Source organism: Hyaena hyaena, unplaced genomic scaffold (assembly GCF_003009895.1).
Source record: "Hyaena hyaena isolate Hyena2069 unplaced genomic scaffold, ASM300989v1 scaffold_88, whole genome shotgun sequence".
In the NCBI taxonomy this organism is placed as follows: Eukaryota; Metazoa; Chordata; class Mammalia; order Carnivora; family Hyaenidae; genus Hyaena; species Hyaena hyaena.
Genome location: NW_024080720.1, coordinates 701,746 through 726,218, shown reverse-complemented (window position 1 = coordinate 726,218; position 24,473 = coordinate 701,746). Strand labels below are relative to the sequence as shown.

At 47.0% G+C, this 24,473-nt stretch overlaps 1 protein-coding gene and 1 non-coding gene across 3 annotated transcripts in view; one reads left to right on the top strand and one right to left on the bottom strand.

Annotated features, from left to right (window-relative positions):
* The window catches only part of EEF2K (eukaryotic elongation factor 2 kinase), a 71,571-nt gene extending 52,926 nt beyond the window's left edge, over positions 1 to 18,645 (bottom strand). Inside the window, exon 1 of one of the 2 annotated variants that reach the window (XM_039234376.1) lies at positions 18,588 to 18,645. The gene's annotated coding sequence lies outside the window, so the exon portion shown is untranslated. Of the gene's footprint in view, positions 1 to 9,418; positions 9,759 to 18,587 lie in introns of those variants that run through there. The other variant, XM_039234375.1, reaches the window with a different exon arrangement.
* Positions 18,646 to 19,069: 424 nt separating this feature from the next.
* On the top strand, positions 19,070 to 19,151 carry TRNAL-UAG. Its single transcript has one exon. It is a non-coding gene; the product is annotated as a tRNA-Leu (tRNA).
* The last annotated feature ends 5,322 nt before the right edge of the window (positions 19,152 to 24,473 follow it).

Below are 24,473 nucleotides of genomic sequence, written 5' to 3'. Positions count from 1 at the left end.
GATGTGATTCGGGGGCAGGGGCTAAGGCCACCAGAGAACAAAGCTGATGTTTGGCGGTGAGCAGAGCAAGAGATGAAGAGCAAAATGAACAGTGACGACACCATTTGAGACCATGAATCCAAACATGCCTGATACCGCCCCATTCTAGGGAGGCCGAAGATAGGCTTTTCTCACCTGCATTATGAAGAGTCCAAAACCCAGCCAGGACTTAGAGCCACTGTGTATTAGTTCTTATAATTAAAAAAGTCTTAGTAAAGCACATGGTTAAAAATAACACGTGGGGCGCCTGAGTGGCTCAATCGGTTAAGCATCAGACTTCGGCTCAGGCCATGATCTCCCCCATCAGAGTTGGAGCCCTACATCAGGCTCTGTGCTCACAGGCTCTGTTTCAGATTCTGCGTCCCCACCCCCACCCCCACCCCTCCCGCATTCGCTCTGTCTCTCTCTCTCAAAAATAAACTTTAAAAAAATAAAAATAACACAGTTTTCCTAGTAAGACCATGGTGTACAACCGTACAGGTTGGGTACTGCTCAACTTTAGTTTACAACCTTTGCAAGAGGACATGGGCAGCCCTGCTTCCAACCTCCAGAGGCAATCGCTTCCAATAATTCTCGATGTTACTTCAGGTGGAAATTGCCACATCCCTAAATAATATAGTTTCTTTGCTATTTCTTTTTTTTTAATTTTTTTTTATTTCTAGGAGAGAGAGAGAGAGAGACACAGCGTGAGCAGGGGAGGGTCAGAGAGAGAGGGAGTCACAGACTGAAATAGGCTCCAGGCTCTGAGCTGGCAGTCAGCACAGAGCCTGACGCGGGGCTCGAACCCACGAACCACAAGATCATGACCTAAGCGAAAGTCAGACGCTTAACCGACTAAGCCACTCAGGCGCCCCTCTCTGCTATTTCTTAATTTACCTATTTGGGTCCTTACCTATTGATTTCCTGATGTGACAAATGAGACTCGAGCTTCCCTTGAACTTTCCACTTCCCTTCCGCACTCCACTACCCCCAGACGGACAGGTCCTCTCCTGGTTCTTTTAGATCCCATGCCAAGAATGTGGTCTTATTCCACCAAGCAGAAGGAGCTATGGGTTTCTCACAGTTTAGCATGAGTTCATTTCACCGTGGGAGATAAGGAAAGATGTGGCTTTTATGCTGCAAATAAGTGATAAGAAAGAGGATGATGCTTTCATTCCTATCGACCGCAAAGATGCGTAAGTTTTACTGAAATAAGACAGATAAGTAACACAGGTGGACAGCTTCCGGTATCCCAGCTACCGTGCTATGTACTCGACACAGACTCTCATCTGACAATGACAGCAACTGTTGGGCAGAGAAGTGGCAGCCAGCTTGTGATGGGGTAACTTGGGGAGGAGGGGTGAGCAGGGGCAGGCTGCCCTGGGCTGCACCTGGCTTGTTCCAATGGTATCTTGGGCTGTAGCATGAGTCCTCAGTTTCCTTCAAACCAGAAAGAAAAATCTATCTTGAAAACACATCTGCGCTCTCATGTTCACTGCAGCATTATTTACAATAGTCAACGTATGGAAACCACTAAAGAGACGGATGAATGGATAAAGAAAATCTGGCCTGCATACACGCGCACACACACACACACACACACACACACACACACACACACACACACTGGAATGTTATGCAGTCTTAAAAAAAAAAAAAAGGCAACCCTGTCATTTGCAAAAGCATGAATGAACCTGGAGGGCATTACGTTCAGTGAAACATGCCAGTCATAGAAAGACAAACATTTTGTGATCTCACAAAAAAAAACAAAAGTCATAAAAACAGAGTGGAATGGTGGTTGTCCAGGGCTGGAGGGAGGAAACAGGAAGATGTTGGTCAAAGGGTACAAAGTTTCAGTTGTACAAGATGAGTAAATCCTGGGGACATAAGGTACAGCTCGGTGACTATAGTTAGTAATACTCTATTGCATACTGGAAATTCACTAAGAGAATAGATTTGTTTTAAGTTTATTTAAGTATCTACACCCAATGTGGGACTTGAACTCAAGACCCCAAGATCAAGAGTCCCACACTCTTCAGACTGAGCCAGCCAGGTGACCCAAGAATAGATCTTAATTATTCACATACATGGTGGTAGGTAACCATGTGAGTTGATATGTTAATTAGGTTCATTGTGGTAATCATTTCACAACGCATATGTATACCAAACCATCACACTGGACATGTTAAATACATATAATTTTTATTTGTCAATTATACTTCAATAAATCTGGTGGAAAAAAATAATAAAAATCAGGCTAAGAACTTGTGCTCTGCAGCCACAGGGCCTGGTTTGAATCTCCCCATTAGGAGCCAAAGTGCTATCTTAAGGGTAAGCTGTGCCTTCCTGGACTCTGCGTCCCCCACAGCACCTGGCCCTGAACAGGGCTCAAAGTGCTCATCAAGCCTTACCTTTCCAGGGTGGCTTTTATTTATTTACTGAGGGTGGGGATAGTAACAGATGTGCCAAGCTCATGTCAGTGTCTTCTTAATGTCTATCTCCCTGGCATGTGGTAGGTGCTATTGAAAAAATATTTATTTACTCCCTCTCTCTCTGACCCTCCCCTGCTCACGCTGTCTCTCTCTCTCTCCTAGAAATAAATAAAAAAAATTAAAAAAAAAAAAAAAGGGGGCGCCTGGGTGGCTTAGTCGGTTAAGCGTCCGACTTTCGCTTAGGTCATGATCTCGCGGTTTGTGGGTTCGAGCCCCACGTCAGGCTTTGTGCTGACTGCCAGCTCAGAGCCTGGAGCCTGTTTCAGTCTGTGACTCCCTCTCTCTCTGACCCTCCCCTGCTCACGCTGTCTCTCTCTCTCTCCTAGAAATAAATAAAAAACATTTAAAAAAAAAAAGAAAGAAAAAATATTTATTTAAACTACTGTAGAAAAATAATAGTTTATATGAGAATGTCAGGATAAAAGGTCTGATTTGCAAAGCTCCACGCCCACCTGCCCCTCCCCCAAGAACCAGGCACCATTCACACCAAGCTCTCACCTCCCTGCCCCTGGCACCCCACGGGCCCTCTTTCTGAAACACCTCTCCTACCTGCTGCCGAACCCCTTGATTCCCTTCAAAATCCAGCTCAAATTTTTACTCCTTCCAGAAAGCCTCCCCTAGGTGGTGTCCTCATCTGTGAAACGGAGGATAAACAGTACCCACCCGCGGAGATGTCTGAGGAGTCAGGGAGATCAGGCGTGTGGCGCTCGACAGAGAACTGGAGCTCAAAAGTACCGGCTGTTATTGTGCCCTGACCACCCCCCAGGCCCCACTCCCTAAGTCACGTTCCTCCTGCCAGGCTTCCCAGAAGCATTTCCATTAACCTAGAGGCCGAACATTCTGTGTGGCGGGTAGAACACTGGCCCTCCAAAAGATGTCCACACCCTCATCCCCAGAATCTGTGAATATGTTCCCTTACATGGCAAACGTGACTGCGGATGTGGTGACAGATCCTGAGATGGGGAGATTCTCCTGGGAAATCCGGTGAACTGTATATAATCACAAGGGTCTTTATAAGAAAGTGGCAGGACGGTCAGAGCTAAAGAGATGTGAAAATGGACGCAGGGGTCCTCGGGAAAGATCTGAAGATGCCATGCAGCTGGCTTTGAAGATGGAGAATAGAGCCATAAACCAAGAAGTACAGTCGGTCCCCAGAAGCTGGAAAAGTCAGGGAAACAGATTTCTCCTAGAGTCTCCAGAAGGAACTGCTGTACCTTGACTTTTGAACTTTTTTTTTAGTTTTTTTTAAATGTTTATTATTTTTGAGAGAGACAGAGACACACAGAGTACAAGCAGGGGAGGGGCAGAGAGAGAGGCAGACACAGAATCTGAAGCAGCTTCCAGGCTCTGAGCTGTCAGCACAGAGCCCGACATGGGGCTCATACTCACAGACGGTGAGATCATGACCTGAGCTGAAGTCGGCCACTTAACTGACTGAGCCACCCAGGTGCTGCTTGAACTTCTTTTTTTTTTTTTATGTTTTATTTTTATTTTTGAGAGAGAGAGAATGTGAGTACGGAAGGGGCACAGGTGAAGCAGAGGATTTGAAGGAGGCTCTGTGCTGACAGCAGTGAGCCCAATGTGGGGCTCAAACTCACTGTGAGATCACGACCTGAACCAAAGTCAGACACTCAACCGACTGAGCCACCCAGGTGCCCCTTGGCCTTTGAACTTCTATCTCCAGAACCATAAGAAATTTGTGTTGTTTTAAGCACGTGGTGATTTGCTATAGTAGCAATAGAAAACAAATGTAGTTGGGGCACCTGAGTGGCTCAGTCGGTTGAATGTCCGACTTCGGCTCAGGTCATGATCTCACGGTTCGTGGGTTTGAGCCCCGTGTCGGGCTCTGTGCTGACAGCTTAGAGCCTGGAGCCTGTTTCAGATTCTGTGTCCCTCTCTCGCTCTGCTCCTTCCCTGCTCATTCTCTGTCTCTCTCACTTTCTCAAGGATAAATAAACATTAAAAATTAAAAAAAAAAAAAAAAGAAAAGAAAACAAATGTAGTCTAGAACAGTGGCTCTAACACTGGGGCACTTTTGCGCCTTCAGGAGACACTTAGTGATGTCTGGAGACATTTTTGGTTGTCACAACTCTCTGAGTACACCTGGTATCTAGTGAGTAGACACCAGGGATGCTGCTAAACACCCTATAGTGCACAGCACAGGCCCCACCACACAGAATTAGTTGTTCAGCTCAGAATGTTAACAATGCCGACCCTACCCCGCTTGCACTCTGTCTCTCAAAAAAATTAATAAAACACACAAAAAATAAAAAAAACAGAATGTTAATAGTGCTGAGAATCCCCACTTTAGAAAGATTCTGGGGCAAGTGCAAGGAGCCTCCCCTGACCCACTCTCCCTCCTCTCCTCTTTAAAAGCAGATCTCGGGGCACCTGGGTGGCTCAGTTGGTTAAGCGTCTGACTTTGGCACAGGTCATAATCTTGCAGTTTGTGGGTTCGAGCCCCGCGTCGGGCTCTGTGCTGACAGCCAGCTCAGAGCCTGGAGCCTGTTTCGGATTCTGTGTCTCCTTCTCTCTCTGACCCTCCCCTGCTCACGCTGTCTCTCTCTCTCAAAAAATAAAAACATTAAAAAAATAATAGTAAAATAAAAGCAGATTTCCATGCATACCATTCCTGGTATTTCTTTTGAACTGAAGAAATCAGCTTACTCACTGATGAGAATAGCAACCAGTGGCTGAACCCAAGAAGGTAAGTCAACAGTTGCTTCACTGAGGCTCATAAAAAGATCAATGCAGTACATACACTGTGCTTCGTGCATATAAAACTGTCACAGAGCAAAGGCAGTTTTCTTGTTTTAAAAATCAGAAAAACACATTTTAGAACACAAAGCACAAAATAAGTGTCATGATAGCTTCGATTTACAAAATGCACAAGGGAGCCTAAATTTAATTTTTAATCATTTGCTGGGCACCCTTCTCATGTACCCGGGACATTCAGTACTCCTGGCGGGTCACACCAGGGATCCAGCGCGTCTCACTTCTCAGGGGAAATCTGTGTTTACATAGCCTCTCGGTGTCCAAACCATGTGAGTGTCTGGAACAAAAGGGACCGTGTCTTATTCCCCACCAGCTCCGAGCTGAGAGCACAATGCCTGGCACACAGCAGGCTCTGTGTGAATGCATGTGGCATGAATGAGTAACTAGAGAAAAGATGGCAGTTTCTATGAACATCATGGGCAGTGCAGGCGTGGAGTGGAAGGACTATCCCATTAAAATTACAAGGCTTCTGGGCTTAGTTAGCCTGAGACATGGCAGAGATCCTGATTAGGAAAATCTGGATCATAGGGAGGCCCTTAAGAAGCACCCACAACTATGATCTGGCCCAAGAGGCTAGATCTGGGTTCAAGTCCTGTCTCTACCACTACTAGCTGAGTAACATTAGGCAAATTACTTAACCTCTCTGAACCTCAGCTTCCTCATCTGTAAAATTCACTCATCCAACAAAGTGGAGCAGAGTGAGCAGAGAAGAGGTAAGAGAGGTGGCCAAGGGCCCTAAAAAGCTGCTGTGGCATAGACAGCTAGCTCTCCACCACAGATTTGTACTCCCCCTGCCCTACCACGGACTACATTTCCCAGCATCCTGTGCATCTAGGTGAGGCCACGTGACTGCATTCAGGCCAATGGAGTGTGAGCAGGAGTAACTGGTGCTGCTTCCAGGCAGCCCATTTTCCACAGCCTGGTCAACTCTTCCTCAACTGCAATCCTGCCCTGAGACACATACCACAGAATAGATTGCAGCATCTCAGCATCACTTACAAAGCACTTGTGCCATAGCTCCTCTCAGCTCCCTGGAGGACACAGGTTCCCCATTCCCTGGGCTTTGCACTCGCTCTGCCCTCTGCCTGGCACACACCCAGGCCTGCCCTCCCTACCCGTCCCCTGGCCAACTCTTCTGCTCGTCCTTCAGGTCATAGTTTAGATGCCACTTCCTCCAGGAAGCCTCTACTGAAGCCCAGGAGGTAGGCACTATTAGCTTCATCCTACAGACAAGGAAACTGAAGAACAGAGAGTTTAAGTAACTTCCCAAAATCACATGGCTAGAAAGTGGGGGAGTTGGGTGTAAAGACAGTGTAGGCTGAATCCAGGCCTTTCTCTCGCCATCACTTGCTACTTCTAAATGTGGGCTCATGGGACCACTAAGCATCAGCAGCCTCTCCTGGGAACGTGGTAGATGTTCAAATTCTCGGGCCTCACTCCGGTCCCACTGAAGTAAACTCTGGAGGTGGGCCCAGCAATCTGTGTTTAAACAAGCTCACCAGTTGAGTTGGTTCTGATAATGTGCAGTTAAGTTCGAGAACCAATGGCCTGGAAAAATTCTCTGCAGCTGACTCCAACTGTGGCGTCCTTGCTAGGTCAAGAAAGCATCACGGCTGAAAAACTGAATACTATCCACCCTCTGACTTTCTAGTCACTTGAAATGATTCTCTGGGTTTTCCCAGCCCTGGGGTTTTGGGGACCCAGAGACCGTCATCTCCTACTTTATTATCAGCATGTTAGTGACTCGCTACTTCCTCTGTTCAGAGCCTTCTGCTTGTGCCCATCAGTCTTGTCTACAAGGGTTTACTCCACCCGGGGGGCTCAGTCGGTTGAGTTTCCAACTCTTGATTCTGGCTCAGGTCATGATCCCAGCCCACTTCGGACTCCATGCTGAGTGTGGAACCTGCTTAAAATTCCCTCTCTCTCTTTCTCTCTGTTCCCCCGCCCCCGCGTCTCCTTCCCCTTCCCCCCCACCCCCCGCCCCACTCACAGTCTCTCTCTCTCTCAAAAAAACAAAAACAAAACGCTTTCATTCCATAGTGGTCACCACAATCACCTTCTTCTAGTATATTCTCAGTTTACTAAGGCAACAGTCTGCAGCTTCTTGGTCAGCAAAATTGATCTCTCCAACACAAAAACTTTTATTTTTTATTTACTCCAGCCAGCCACCATTACTTTGGATATAGTTCCAACCATCAATGTTTTTTCTGCTTCAGCTTTAAGAACTGGGTCAGAAAGAGTGATTTCTAGAGAAAGAGCTTGAACAATTCCAAGTTTCTGCTGTTGACCTTCCGCTTTCTCCCACACTGTTCTCTGTCTCCCAGCAACTGGCTGCCAATCCTGCCAAAGACTGGACAAGACTTCTTTGGGGGAATCTGACCAGTGTGAGAAAAAAGGCCTTAAAGACACCCTTCTCCAGGGAACAGTCCAGACAGATTGCCCTGATGCAAAGGCCACCGCCAACTAGCCCCACGCACAGCCCCAGACCTTCCGAAGAGCTTACTGGAGCCCCATTCCCTTCAGCAGACATGGACCCCAGGGGAGGCAGAAAGGTGGGGGGCGGGGGGCTCTGCTCCACAGTCACTCAGGTGCCCAGACTCCTTCGGTCTGGTAGCTCGGCCCTCTCCTAGGCCCTCAGAGCCCTCCAACTCCACTGGTAAATGCGGAAAGAGGAGGAGGGAGGTTTTTAGGGTTCAAGCTTGAGAAGGGTGCTCGCTACTTCTGCTCTCATTCCATCAGCCAAAATGCAGTCACGCAGCCCACCAAACTCTAAGGGAGCCTGGGAAGTTCAGCCAGGCGATACCCCAGGAAGATTTGACTAATCTCCATCTCTGCCATAGAATACATTAAAAACGGTTTAAAATAAAATCACGGCTATATCCTCAATCAGCCAAAACGCAATGCTCTGTAACCAAAAGCACAAAAGAAACTGTAAATCACAGAACGTACACAACTGATCCTATGTAATCTGAGACCATTTTAAGGGATCATCAGGCCCTGACTTTCTGCCTCCCCTGACCCCTGCAAACCCCTCTTAGAGAAGGGAACTCAAAGGAGGGGGGTTGGCCATCCCAAATGTTACACCTGAATTCACATCATCTAGCTTGATTGTATTTGTTGAGTTAATGCATGAACAAAGGAATGAATGTGTTCATACGCTATCTCTAAACCCTACCTCCTTCCATTGGCATCCTTTCCAGATCAGCACAAACATCACCTCCTCCAGGAAGCCTCCCCAGTAACCTCCCCCTCCACCTTCACACAGCGGGCATAACTGGCTCCCACCTACTTGCTCTAAGGGTCCGCCCTTAGTCCCTTCTGCGTATTAGTTGGCTGTTAGACAAGCCCGAGCCTCGGTTTCCTCCTCTATAAAATCATAGGGCTGGGCTATGTCACTCCACTTCCTGGCTGAAACTGTGGCCCCAGGCAGACAGCGTCCCGGGTTAAGGACCCAGAAGTCAGGCTCCCAGAGTGTCCCCCACAGATGTTGCGGTCCCCTCCCATGCGGCCCATCTGTCACACTAGAGGCGCAGCTGGGCTGGCGCCCCGCAATCCTCCGTCCGGGTGCGAGCAGATCTAGGCCAAGACTTACCCAGGAGGCCTCCACCCCCGCGCCGCCACTCGCCTATCAATGCCCGGCCCTTGGCGCACATGTCGGTGGAGCCTGCCAACCAACACCCAAACTCCCTCCCTCAGTCAACAATACAGCAAGGGCGCGTCTACGCTGTCCTGGGGGTTCCAGGAATTCAAGCCTCTTGTTCAGGGGCCAGGGTAGGGCTTGCGGCTGTGGGCCCCCGCAGGAGACAGGAAGGCAGCACTGTCCCCACCCTCTGCGGGCTCTGAGGAGCCCGGGGCGGAGGCCCCCAAACTGCCTCTCCCAGCCGACGGCGTGCCAAGTGTTTTCCCAACAGACACTGCCGTTAATCTGCATGACTCCCCGCTTTTACAGAAGCAAACACCGAGCCCCGGAGAGCTGAATCACAGAAGCGCTCCACACACTTTCTGCGCCGCCTCCGCCCCCACTTGCAAGCTCGGACCCAGAGCGCTGGGGAAGCCGGTGCACCGGGTAGCCCAAGGCCTGCAGCGCCGGATCCCGGCCCCCACCCGCCTGGCTACACGCGGCCCGCACTTACCTCCTTCGGGCGGACAGGCACCGCAGCCGCTGCCCACGGCCGCGAAGATCCAGAGGAGCTGGCAGAGGCTCGCGGCCCGGTGCTCCAGGGTGCAGGGCGGGCGGGCCCCCCGAAAGTGCCGGGGAGCGGCGAGCGGGGCGCACCGGCCGGCGCTCCGGGGAGGCAGCGAGGACGGCGCAGGGCGGTTGGATCGATCTCCGGGCGCGGGCGCCGCCGGCACGATGGGCCGCTGGAAGGATCCCGGGGCGCTGAGGACGCGTGCCAGGGGCGGGAGAGCAGGACACAGTCAGCGGAGCTGAGGCAGCTGCAGCGCAGGGGATCGGACCTCGGATCCGGGCAGGAGCGGGGCTGGGGCACCAGCGGGCGCGCAGGGGCGGGGCTCTGGCCGGGAGGGCGCACGGCGCAGCACTCACGTGGCCGCCCCCCGGTGGCCGTCACTGCTCCTGCAGCCGCCACGCAGGTCTCCAGGCTCCAGAGCACAACCCACTCTGAATCCCAGCCTCCCCGCCTGCTGACTACACGGCGTCCGGACCTAACGTGGGGGGAGGACATAGCACCCACCCGCGAAAGGGGCGCCCTCCCGGTGGGTAATTCGAGAAGTCCTTTCCAAAATCACTAGAAATCCATCTCATTAAGTCTCCATGGGCAACTTCGAAGTATTTTTATCTGAAATTGCTTTTTCCCCCCTGATTTCTTTTTATTAAAACGTAGGTAATTATGACAATTGCAACCATTTGCGTGATTATTCGATTAGTATCCCCTGTAGATGTTCCTTACCATTCTAGTAAATTGCCATAGTCTTAACTCTCAGGGCTTGGCAGATAGTAAATGCTTAAGAAACACCTGTGGAATGAACGGATAAATATGGAAAAGTATAAAGAAAAAAGGATATAAAACTGATAACTCCTGTGAACATGTTCATATTATATCCTTCCAGATACTTTTCTAATAAACTTTTAGAAATTTCACAGCTCTTATTTCAGATATAAAAATAAGTGATATTTATTGAGTGATTTATCTCATTTTAGTTTCACACCAACCCTGTGAGGTAGGATGCATTAGCTCTATTTCACAGGTCATAAAACTGAGGCTTATAGAGATAGATTTGCCCAAAAGGTTTCTTTTTTGTTTGTTTGTTTTATTTATTTAAGTAATCTCTAACACCCAACAGGGGGCTCAAACTCACCACCCCAAGATCAAGAGTTGCATACTCCTCTAGCTGAGCCAACCAGGCACCCCTACCCAAGAGATTTCTAAGGTGGCTTCTCTTAGCAAAGGGCAGCTATATTTCAGGAGCTGGAGGGCATGCTCAGTCTTTGTCAGGTGAGGTCCAGCAAACACAGAGACCACAGGTGCAGGCAGACCAGTGACAGACAATGATATCTGGGTATGCTTGTAGGTATATTTTACATTTTTCTAAGAAAGAGTGGATTCCTATCTCTTGCTCCTTTCCATGGGTGGCACTAGCTTGTGAACATATTTCTGTGGTCAAGAGCCACCTGTCATCTGTAATGCTTGCTTTGATACATGAGGGGATGCAATAGGCGCTGATTTTTACAGGACACTCACTTTGTGCAAGGGACTGTGGTAACTGCTTTACAGGATTAGCTCTTTTGATTACTACCCCGAATGCTCTTATTGTCCCCACATCATACACAGAGAGACTGAGACAGGCTAAAGAACTTTCCAAGGTTACACAGTCAATGGCAGACCCAGGATTTGACCCAGGCCTGAGTATATACTGGCCCCTCAAATGTCCTGTCCCTAAGCCTTGATTCTTCAGTTTATGAGGTCCCTGAAAATTCACATTTCCCTGGGAGATCAAAGGCCTTCTGTTTACTAGGTGCTATGGCCTCTGTAGGGAGCAGGTTCAAGTTTATGTGGCTTGAGGAAAGGGGATGGTGTACAGACAGCATCTCATAAGGTAGTGGAGGGAAATGAATAAAATGCAATGGTCTTGAAACCTATCACTGAGTATTGTAGCCTTTGGCCTCTGTGCTACAAGTTTTGGAAAATACATGAGCCAGTAGATATTTTGGTTTGAAGTTTTGGGAAAACTCTGGCTTCTGGCAACACAAAATTGCACCTGAAATTGTGACTGTAGGAAAGCTGGCCAGGAACAGAGTCTGAGCTACTCTGTCCAAATCCAAAGTCAGACCAACGCCCCCCCCTCCCCCCCCCCCCAAAAAAAAAACAAACAGAAAACAAAACAAAACAAAACTGTATTACTTAACTACTTATAGTTCTGAGTGGCCTTGGGCAAGTTTTTTACCTCCTCTGAGCCTCTGTAAGTTTCATCTGCCCAGCACAAGTCCCCCTTCTTTGCAGGAGGATCTTGATTTGCCTTCAGGAAACCAGCCCACCCTATTCCCAGTTTGTGAGACTGGCCCTTCCCACTGACCTGGAGGTAAGCTGGACACATGACAAGACCTGGCCAATCAGCACATTCCATCCCTTTAGCCACACTGATTGGTTCTGGGATGAGCATGTGACCCAAGCCAAGCCAATGAAATACTTACCTGCATCTTTTCTAGCAAGCATAAAAATGAGAATCTCTCTTTCCAGAGAGTTGCTAAGCTGATAAGATTTAAGCCTCGGGTTTCTGGACATTCGTTCTCATGGCAAATATTTATTAAGCTCCTATTGTGTGCTAAGTATTGTGCTAGGAGTTGGGGGAAAGGCCTGCCTTCAGAGAGTTAATGGGGTAAGAGATGGGAGAACAGAAATTTTTCATGTAGTCATTAATCCTAGTCCATACCATTATCAACTGCCAGGTGTGCCAGGAGTGAGATGTATAAGCAACAATGAGAGATTATAAGGAAACCTGCTCAAAAAAGCTTCTTTGAAGAAATGACGTTTGAGCGTGGCTCCGAAGGAAAAGTAGGCATCACTTCCAGTAGCTTTAGGAAGACAGGTGCCCTCCTCAGCAAGGAGATTTGGATCAGAACCATTCTTGGTTTTTGCCTGGTCTTTGATCACCTCCTATAACCATGACACAAAGTTGTTCAGACTTTACTGAAAAGTTTGAGGTAACAAGAATTACATATAGGAGGGAAAACATTAAACCACACTAGCAATCCAAGAGGAAAATATGCCCTTCCCAGGGTGCCCTTCGTTGGCACACTCCAGTTCCAAGCCTTGCTCCCCTGTCCTAAAGCCTGTCCCTCCTTCTGTCACATGGACAATCATCTCTTCTTCAAGCTCTGAGGGACAAAATCCCCGCCTCTATTAGAAAAATCCCTCTTCTCACCAACAGGGAGTTGGGTTTCCCCCGCTTTCCCACCAGAGTAGCCCAGAATAAAGGACTCAATAACCCACAAGATGCAAAAAAATATCATCAAGAAAGTAAAAAGATACACTTGGAACTAATATAATACTGTGTGATTGTGAGTCAAGTATACTTAAAAAAAAAAAAAAAGACAGTGAAAAGACATTTTAGAGAGTGGGAGAAAATACTGACAAGTCCTGACAATACTGACAAATCCAAGGGATTTGTAGCTAGAATATATAGAGAGCTCTTACCACTCAATCATAAAAAGATAACCCATTTTAAGAATAGGCAAAAGACTTTGTTTATTTTGAGAGAGAGTAAGACAGTGTGAGTGGGGGAGGGGGAGAGAGAGAGACAGGAGAAAGAGAGAATTCCAAGCAGGCTCTGCACTGCCAGCAGGGCTTGAACCCACGAAGCCATGAGATCATGACCTGAGCCGAAACCAAGAGTCAGACACTTAACTGACTGCGTCACCCAGATGCAAAAATGGGCAAAAGATTTAAACAGACAGTTCTCCAAAAGAGAAGTATCACTGACCCATAAGCACACGGAAAGATAGCCAACATCAGGGGCACCTAGCCGGCTCAGTTAGTGGAATATGTGACTCTTGATCTGGGGTTGTGAGTTTGAGCCCCACCTTCGGTGTAGAAATTACTTAAAAATAAAATATTTTAGGGGCACCTGGGTGGTTCAGTCGGTTAAGCGTCCGACTTCGGCTCAGGTCATGATCTCATGGTTCGTGGGTTCGAGCCCCACGTCGGGCTCTGTGCTGACAGCCAGCTCGTAGCCTGGAGCTTGTTTCAGATTCTGTGTCTCCCTCTCTCTCTGACCCTCCCCTGTTCCCGCTGTTTCTCTCTCTCTCTCTCTCTCAGAAATAAATAAAACATTTAAAAATTTTTTTAAAAAAGTAAAATATTTTTAAAAATACTTAACATCATTAGCCATTAGAAGAATGCAAATCAAAACCACATCTACTAGGATGGCTATAATAACAAAGTCAGATAACAAGTGTTGGCAAGGATGTGGAGAAATCAGAATCCTCAAACCCAGGTAGCTGCAGGGATAGAAAATGGAAAACATTCTCTTCAAAAAATTAAACATTGGGTTATCATACAACCCAGCAATTCCATTCCCAAGAGAAATAAAAACATATGCCTACACAAAAACTCATACAGGAATGTTCAGAGCAGTATTAGTCATAAGAGCCAAAAGGTAAAAACCCATCCATCCATCAGCTGAGGAACAGGTAACTAAAATGTGGTCTATCCATACAATGGAATGTTATTTGGCAAAAAAAAATATGAAGCACCGATACATGCTACAACATGGATGAACCTTAAAAATATTGTGCTAAGGGGTGCCTAGCTGGCTCACTTGGTGGAGCACATGACCCTTCTTAGGATTCTGGGTTAGAGCCCGACATCAGGTGTAGAGATTACTTAAAAATAAAATCTTTAAGAAAAAAAACATTATGCTAAGTGAAAGGAACTAGTCACAAAAGGCAACTTATTATATAAATTCATTGATATAAAATGTCCAGATTGGGGAAATTCATAGCGACACAGGTGGATTAGTGGTTGCCTGGGGCTGGGAAGGGAGTTTGCGGAGAATGCGGAGAAAGGTGAGGGGTTTCTTTTTTGGGGCAATGAAGATATTCTAAAATTAATCATGGTGATGGTTGCAGACTTTGAATATAAAAAACAAAAACAAAACCTGAATTATATACTTTAAATGGGTATAGAGGCATCCGGGTGGCTCACTGGGTTGAGCATCTGACTCCTGATTTCAGCTCAGGTCATGATCCCAGGGTCGTGGAATCAAGCCTCGCATTGGGCTCTGCACTGAGCATGGAGCCTGCTTAAGATTCTCTCTCTCTCTCTCTCTCTCTCTCTCTCTCTCTCTCTCTCTCTCTCTCCCCGTCCCTGTTCCTCCCTCCCTCCCTCGACTCAGCTGTTTTCTCTCTCTCTTTAAAAAAAATAAAAATAAAAAATAAATGGGTATAAGGGCACCTGGGTGGCTCAGTCGGTTGAGCGTCTGATTTTGGCTCAGGTCATGATCTCACAGTTCACGGGTTCGAGCCCCACATCGGGTTCTGTGCGGGCAGCTCAGAGCCTGGAGCCTGTTTCAGATTGTGTCTCCCTCTCTCTCTGCCTCTTCCCCACTCATGCTCTGTCTCTCTCTGTCTCAAAAATAAATTAAAAAAACTAAAAAAATAAATGGGTATATTGTATGGCATGTGAATCACATCACATTAAAGCTGTTAACCGCCCCCCCCCCCCCAAGAAAAGTACTCACAGAGTCTCCGTCTCACCACGGGGTGGTGTGGCAGCAGAAGAAAGGTCAGCAGGAGCAGCAAGTCCAGCTCTTACGTGCTCTAGCGCTGTCACAGATACGTGGCTATTCTCACCTTCCAGGACATGGGTATAATCCTCCCATAGGCTCAGAGAGGGATGGAGACCCATACTAGCCCCATCTGCCACAGAAGGGAAATGGTTCCCAAGTGCTAATGGCTCAGATCCACTGTCCATAGAAGCCTGTGTCCACAAGGGTTACAGAGCAATTTTAGGTTCACAGCAGAACTGAGCGGAAGGTACTGAGATTTCCCATATCTCTCTTGTCCCCACACAGGCACAGCCTCGCCATCATCACCATCCCTCACCAGAGTGGTACATTTGTTACGTGGTGAACCTACACTGACACATCATTATGACCCAAGTCCATTGTCAACACTAGGGTTCACTCTGGGTGTTGTACATTCCATGAGTCTGGACAAATGTATAACGCCATGTACCCACCACTGTAGTATCATATACAGTAGTTTCTCTGCCTAAAAATCCTGTCTCCCAACTCTTGGGAACCACAGTGAGATGCTTTAAAGCAGTAGCTTGAAAGTCCTCCTTAGCTTACTTCCGTGGCTCAGACGGTCCCCGGCTCCCCTGAGCATAAAAAATGAAGCACATCACAGAACCATCCCATGGCCCACGTGTAGCTCTAGAAAGAGTCACAAGAAATGACCACACTTGGGTCTTTGTGGTGGTATATTTCTCCCTTTGCCTTGTGCAAAGCAAACCCCAGGAACAGAGTGGGGCATTTACACACATCTGCATAGGAAAAGATCTGGAAGGTTACTCTTCACAGGGTAAAGAGTTCCTAAGCTGTGGGATTCAGTTGCAAAGGACACTGGTGATGAGGAAGAGAACTTCCCTCCAACTTTATACATATGATAAAACATTTGGGAAAAACCTTACAACAGGCATGCATTACATTACAAAAATCTTTAAAGATTTTTATTAAAAATTTTTTAATGTTTATTTCTGAGAGAGGGAGAGACAGAGTGCAAGTGGGGAAGGGGCAGAGAGAGAGGGAGACAAAATCTGAAGCAGGCTCCAGGCTCTGAGCTGTCAGCACAGAGCCGGATGTGGGGCTCAAACCAAGGAGATATGAGATCATGACCTGAGCCAAAGTTGGACGCTTAACTGACTGAGCCACCCAGATACCCCCTATTTTTTTTTCAAGACTTTTAAAATAATCTCTATACCCTAGGTGGGGCTGGGGCTCAAACTCACAATCCTGAGATCAAGACTCAATACCTTCCTTTACCGAACCATGACAGCGTTTAACTGGGTGGAGAAATTCAAGGTGATTTTATTTTCTTATTTATGATTATCTTTCTTTGAGTCTCAACAAGGAAACATACTACTTTTACAAAAGTTATTTTGAAGTGTCACTTCCAGACCAAAACAAAAACCAAAATGAAACAAAACCTCAAAATGAAGCAGTCTAGCTGCTTTGGTTTCTGTGGCCTGCCCCTCCCCATCACTGTGTGGGGGAGGGGTGGCTGGCTTTGCCCTCTCTCAGGCGGCACCCTTGAAGACATAAATCACCAGAGAAGCCAGGTCAGCAAGTCTGTGGGAGGCCACACGGGGGGGTGGGGCACGGGTGGAAATGCTCAGATTTGCTCATGGCCTTGCTTCCCCTGGACTTTTGTGCTTTTGAAAAAGCACCTCTGGCCAGGGGTATCTGGAAGCTCTCCTTCACCCAGAAGACCTGCTCTTTGCCTGGTCAGGCCTAATAGGTGCAAGATTAACATTCACTTAAGTTAAAGTATCAGAGAAAGAGCAGGGGTGGAAGAAGGCTGCTCCCAGCAAATGGGTGTGTGTTTTGGGGCAGGAGGGTGGGGGTGGTGGATTACCTAAAGAAGTCTCTGTTTCCTACTTGTGGACACAAGTGTTCTTCCAGAAGAGCAGACCACTATATCCAGACAAAAGATCTATGAGCTCTCAAGCTGGGCAGTTCTAGCCTAGAAGCATTTGCCTCTGACGTTGTCTAAGCCCACATGGTAAGATGGAGTGGCCTTAACCAAAGATGCAAAACCACTAGTATAAGGAATGATCTTGCTGCCAATACTGTTCTACGTCCTGGGGACATAGCTTTGGGTGAACAAGACATGACTACCCGCTCTCCCGGAGTCGACACTCTAGCCAGGCTCACTATAGTCCTCGGAGAAAGTCAAATACCTGCTTGAGGCAGTGGTGGGGGGATGTACATGGAATAATACCTCCAAGGGGTCAGCGCCCACCTAAGGATTCTGGTGGTAAGCACACTGAGGTACCGCGAAGGGGTGCAGAGCTCAGGTCCCTGGAGTCACCACCACCACACCCACACTATGCTCCAGGCATGTTTGAGTGCATGACACACATTTAATCTTCCTCTGCTTCACTCCGGTGTAGCCAAGTACACGGAACAGTGCCTGACATGTCGAAGGAGCTCAAGGAATATCTGCAGAATGAATGAATTTGATTCTCATAGCAATCCTGTGAGCTGGGTATTATCATCACCCCATTATCACTACAGATGAATAACTGAGGTCCAGAGAGAAGCAGTTTTCCTAAGGTCAAGGCTCAGGCTGTGTTCCCAAGCTCACGTGCCAGTTTACCCACTGTTTTTGGCTTCCTATTACTGCTGTACCAAATTACCACAAATTTAGTGGATTGAAAGAACACAACGGCCGTAGGGTTCCAGAATTCAGAACTTTGAACATCAAGATGTCAGGCACTTGTTCCTTTTCATAAGCTGTAGGAGAGAGTCTGTGTCCTTACTTTTTACAGCATCTAGTGCATTCCTTGGCTTGTGGCTGTATCACTGGGGCCTCTGTTTCTGTCTTCATGTTTCCTGCTCTAATTCCTGCATCTCTCTTCTAAGGACCTTGTGATTACCTTGGGCCCACGTGGACTATCCAGAATAGTCTCCCTATCTGAAGATCTTGAATTTAATCACACCAACCAAGTCCCTTTTGTCCCATAAAGTAACATACTCACACGTTCTGGGGATTTGGATGTGGATATGTTTGGTGGGTGGAGGTGTTATTCAGCTTACTACACCCACCTGCCTATCTTTACTGTATTTTTGTTGTTTTCCTTAAATATGCAAGGAAATGGATAAGGCTATGTGTAGGTAAAATTCGAAAAAGTGGACTAAAAGCATCTGAGACTCCTGACCAAGGAGAAAGGAGGACCGAACTTACAGATATCAAAGGAGACTTGAATCTTACCTACAGCTTAGTTGTTTACTTTTTATTAAAGAATATTTGAAACAAACAAACATACAAGACGTTAACACTAATTATGGATGACAGGAAATAGAAGTTTGCTATGTACTTATGTATTTGATCTGTACGTATTGCATTTAAAAAAAACCCCCACCGAAATAGCCTTCATAGAAGAACACTGGGGTCTTAGCAGGCTGGAGAATACTGGCTCTGCTTGGGGCACCAGAGACAAGTTACTTCGTCTCTCTAAGATGCGGATTAGAGTGATAATCGGGAGACCAACATACAAATAATCTGTAACAACATCCATTAACATTATAACGACATTCACCTGGACCCGTGATCCTTACCTCGCGGTGGCAGGGACCAGACCATGGGGCCACCCAGGGCTTGCAGAGATGACGTGGAATAAGGCTGGGAAGTCCGCAGGATGGGGACCCTACAGGGTTCTGTGCTGAGCAGGGTTCCGCGCGGGACCCCCTAGCCTGGCAATGGAGGCAGCGGCAGCGCGACACCGCCCCCTGGTGGTCATAGACGGTACACGACGCACACAGCAAAGCGACTGCACACACGTGGGGATTCACTTTTAACATTCAGGAACTCTACTTTCCCTTTTAATGCTGCATTCATTCCGACCGTAGTTACTGCTGTCGATCATATAAATACTGTGATTCCGAGGCCCAGAAAGAACCACAGACCAAGATGCCTTAACAGGCGCAGGAGACGCTAGGTTGCTATTGGGCATGCGTAAATCCAAGAGGGTGGGGCTACGAAGCGTGAAACGCTACGTCATTAGACTAATATAGTCTCAGCGAAAAAGCGTGCGACGGGCGGTAGCGTGGCCGAGTGGTCTAAGGCGCTGGATTTAGGCTCCAGTCATTTCGATGGCGTGGGTTCGAATCCCACCGCTGCCACACCCTCTTGGTCTCCCTTTTCCTGGACGCTCCAATTTGTTTATCATCTCCCATTCACCCTACTCCTTTTCTCCTTTATGACTCTGTATTTTAAAAATGGAATGTAGAGCAAACGGGAAAAGCATGAAACTGCAGCCCAGGCCCTGTCACTCCGTATCCCAGTACACAAATCCACCATTCCCGCTATCTTAAAAACAAAACCAGAAGCGTCTCCTTATTTCCAAAGGGAAAGCATCTGAGATAACTTTAATAGTTCCCAACAGACTGTTTATATCTCTAATGCTTCGAGGCTGGCGGCCAGAGTGGGGGCGCTACCTTACCCCTTAAGGACAAAGGTTAGGTGGGGGTGATTTTAATTATGACCTGAGTTAGGGAGAGTTCCTTTCCCGCGGGCTCTGTGGAAAGCTCCAGCGGACTCCACAAACCTCTGTCGGTAGAAAAGGTGTCAGGTGACCCTGTGGAAAGGCTGGGATATCCCGGGGCCTGCCCAACGTGGGGCTATCAACCTTGAAGTTCCAGCTTCAATGATCCACCCCCTATTTGGCCTTCAGGCTTGGTTCAGGAGCCTCTCTTTTATTTATTCAATAATTATGAAGGGCCTACTATGTGCAAGAAACCAACCTCGCCTTGAGACTACAGAGCACACAGGAAGACAAGCCTTCTCATCAGTTTTACAGCTGCGGTAATTTCATTAATTACACCTGTGAGGAGTGTCCTGCAGTGCAACATGCTCACCTGGCCCAGGGTCAACGAGAAGGTGACATTTAACTGGGACTTGAAATTGAGAGATTAGGTATGTGAAGGTGGGAGAGGGCTGTTTCAGGAAGAGGAAACAGCATGTGGAAAATCCTAGTGGCAAATGAGAGCCTGTGGTGAGTTTGAGATGTTTTGAAGGCAATTCAGAGCAGTTGAGTAGAGAGCAGCACGGACTAATGGCCTGAGTGTTAGGCAAGGAGGGCCATGAATGCTAAGGTAAGGCTTTGAACTTGATCCTGAGGGCAATGGGAAACCATCAAAAGGTTTTAACCTGGAGGGTGGCATGTTCCAATTTTGGGTTTAGAAAGTTCCTTCTAGCAGCAGGAACAGGTGGTTCCATTCAAAGCCAACTTCACTTGTCTAGGAGAAAGAAGAGTGGCTTGTACCATGGTTGCGACAGTGTGTAGGACAGGAGGGGTGGGTCAGCCCGACGTTTTGGAAGTGAACCTGACAAAACTCACTGAAGAGGGTAAGAAGAAGAAGGACATGTCAAAGTCATGACCAGGTTTTGGACTTGGGCCACTGGATGGTGGCACTGGTGGTGCCTCTACTTTCCCTAGGAGGGAATATAGGATGAAGAGGAATTTGTGGAAAAGATGATTTCAGCTTGATTCACAATGAGTGTGAGATGTGGGCTTGAGTAGGAGGTTGGACATGGAAGTCCAAGGTCAAGAGAACACTCGAAACAAATGATACAGACTAGGAAGGCAGTGGAGTGGACGTACTTGCTCAGGAAGAGTGCACGGGGCAGTAGAGGGGCCAAGACAGAGTCCTGAGGAACATTATCTTAAATAGAGGGCAGTAGAAGGGGAGGCTGGGTGGTTCAGCTGGTTAAGCACTGAGTTTGGCTCAGGTCATGATCCGTGAGTCTGTGGGTTTGAGCCCCGTGTCAGGCTCTGTGCTGACAGCTCAGAGCCCAGAGCCTGCTTCGGATTCTGTGTCTCCCTCTCTCTCTCTGCCCCTCTCCCTATCATACTCTGTCTCTCTCTCTCTCTCTCTCTCTCTTTCAAAAATAAATAATAAAATGTTTTTTTTTTAATGGAAGGCAGTAGGAGAGAGGAGGCAGAGAAGGACTGGTGAGCGACATTGGTGGAAAACACGTGTGGTGTCATATAAGCCAAGAAGAGTATTACAAAAAGGGAGTAGCCAACTATGTTGAACACTACTAAGAGGCTTGGCAAGATAAAACCTAAAAACTATCCATTGGACTTATGACTTCTGGGAAAGGTCATTGATGGCCTTGACTAAAGCCATTTTGAATGAAGAGAAGAAACAGAAACATATATGTGGACATCTCAACACAAAATTTGATTTTGAGGAGGAGAGCCACAGGAGCCCTAGTGAGAGAGGAAATGGGGAGTTAAGGGAAGATATTTTTAAGATGACAGAGACTGGAGGATATTTTTTAATTTGTTTTTTAGTAAACTCTACAGCCAACATGGGGCTTGAACCCATGTCCCTGAGATCAAGAGTCACATGCTCTTTCCACTGAGTCAGCCAGGCACCCTGAGACTGGGGGATATTTTAGACAACTGGCCTTGCATCTACAAAAGGGGATAGTTTCATCAATGATTTTTTTTTAAGTTTATTTATTTTGAGGGAGAGAGAGAGAGAGTGCATGGGAGGGGTAGAGAGAGAGGATTGAGTGAGAATCCCAAGCAGGCTCTGCACTCTTTGCAGAGCCCAATGTGGGGCTCAAACTCACAAATCATGAGATCATGACCTGAGCCCAAATCAAGAGTCAGCTGTTTAACTGACCGAGCCACCAAGGCGCCTCTTCAGGCTATAGTTTCAGCACCGACAGAGGAAAGATTATGAATATACCCTTGATGATCCATTCTGATTGGCTGCCCACATTGCTAGCTCTGTTTTCTGCATTCGTGTTGCTTTTGCTCAGTGTTTCCAAGTAAGCTAGGACCTCCTACCTCTCTCAGAACCTCATGCATGAGGGCTGGTTATCTGGGCAGCCTCTAAAATCCTCTTGGGAGCTCTGTCAGTTAGGTGGAGGTGCTACCTTCTTTTCTTTTGGGTAAAATCACAGGAAAGGAGAGCTTTCTTGGCATAGTGACCCACACTGCCCCCAGGCCCAGGGTGTAGATATTCAGAGCCTCAGGAAAGAGATGACTTAGTGAAATGGAGAAAACAAAGGAATTTATTTTCCTTTTGTTTTCTGAAAGCTGAGTTTTGGCAGTAGAAAAGAGATGCAGAAGATTATGTGAACAGTGAAAGTCTGTTTTCCCTGCCCTGAGAACAGATTTCTCAGGATTGATAGAGGAAAGTCAGAGAAGAAGGAGGTGAGTTTTTTGGGGTTTTTTTTTTTAGGAGGTGAGTTTAGATGCAAATGTGTTACTGAGAAGAAAGGGAGCCCAAGGGCTGCCAGCCCCAAATGGCCTGAGGTAGATGCCAGAGCTCAAACTAAGTCCTGGCATGGCTGAGATGCAGAAGAGCAGAAATAACCATGTGTAGCCTTAGGCCAGTGAGCCTTGGCCAGCGCCATCAAATTACTTCAGCTGCAGAGGAGTAAGCCCCACCCTTTGTAGTTAGACACACCCAGATTCCTCATCTGTAAAATGGGAGTGATAAACCCTACTGTAAGCAGAGCCCTAAGAATGAAATAAGAGCATACAGATGAAAGGCCTTTCAAACTGTTAAGCATCAAAACAGACATAAAGGATTATTACTGAGCTTTAAAAAATTATATGCACACAAGCAATTCAACCTATCAAAGGGGAGCATACAATTATGATTTTTAGCTTCTTCACAAACTTTCTTTTTAAACGTTTTTCTTTTTTAATATTTTATTTATTTCTAGGAGAGAGAGAGATACAGCATGAACAGGGGAGGGTCAGAGAGAGAGGGAGTCACAGACTCTGAAACAGGCTCCAGGCTCTGAGCTGGCAGTCAGCACAGAGCCCGACGCGGGGCTCGAACCCACGAACCGCGAGATCATGACCTGAGCAAAAGTCGGGCGCTTAACCGACTAAGCCACCCGGGCGCCCCTCTTCACAAACTTTCTTAACAGTTCAGCAGAGAGGGATACACTGGGTATGGCCATGTTTGCTCTAACTAACACATTCATTCCCCTCCACAAGTTTTGTTTGGCTTGTCATGGTTTTCTTTTCTGCCAGGATCCATTGTTTGATTGGCCAGTTTCACGTGTACACATTATGATATATACATGCATATATTTAAACACTGATCTCTTGATACAGTCAATACCAAGACAATGTGGAAGAGGACCCTGTTTCTGTAGAGAGCAAGGCTGGATTAAGAAATTTTGTGAGCTTAAACATTAAAGGTTCTAGTGATCTATATATATTAATATATAGAAGAAATACCAAATTATAAAGTATGACCAAAATAAGTTCTAATTCTTCCCATTACAATTATATTGGTACTTTTTCAAAAGGCCCAATTCTTTAAAAACTTATTTTTGGAGATATAATTTACAGAGAATATTAGCTTCAGGTGTACAACATAATGATTTGATATATGTATATAGTGTGAATTGATCACAACATCCAGTTTAACATCCATCACCACATATACTTACAATTTCTCCTTGTGATAAAAACTTTTAAGTTTTTTTTTTTTTGAAAGAGAGAGAGTGAGCAGGGTGGGGGGAGAGGGAGGGGGAGAGAGAGAGAGAGAGAGAGAGTCCCAATCAGGTTCCGTGTTGTCAGCATAGAACCCAACACGGTGCTCAAACTCACAAACTGTGAAGTCGTGACCTGAACTGAAATCAAGAGTCAGACACTTAATCAACTGAGCCACCTTGGTGCCCCTTGTGATGAAAACTTTGAAGATCTACTCTCTTGGGTTCGAGCCCCGCGTCGGGCTCTGTGCTGACTGCCAGCCTGGAGCCTGTTTCAGTCTGTGACTCCTTCTCTCTCTGACTCTCCCCTGCTCACGCTGTCTCTCTCTCTCTCTCTCTCTCTCCTAGAAATAAATAAAAATAAAAAAAAAAAGAAGATCTACTCTCTTAACAACCTTCACATACATAATATAGTATTATTAACCATAGTAGCCATTACATCACCATAATTATTTATTTTATAACTGGAAGTTTATATCTTTTGATCACCTTAAAAAGTTTTGTTTTGTTTTAGATCTTTGCTGATACAGAAGCCTGTGCTTACTAAGCTAGGTCAGCCCCAGACTCATAAACCAGACACCCAAAAAGGTCAGGTCCGGCAAGGTGTCCCTTCAACCCTGGCTATCATCACACAGGGAGATGTGCAATACTGAGTGAAACCAAAACATCAATGTAACAGCAGATCAAAAGCAATTCTCCTAGAATGGGTCTATTCCAAGATACCAGGATGATCTCAGGACAGAGAGGAGCTTGGGCAGTGAGGACGGTACAATGTCTCTAGAAAGGCAGCAGCTGCAAACACCACCCCCAGCACTTAGCCGGCTGCCAGAGGTGACTCCCGCCAGCCCCTAAGCATTCCCCTAGGAGGCGTGGCTGGGAGGGGGTGGGGCCAGAGAGGCAGGGGGCGGGGCTAGGCAGAATTACAAGTAGGAGAGGGGCGGGGCCGGATCCAGAAGGAGGAGCAACGCCAG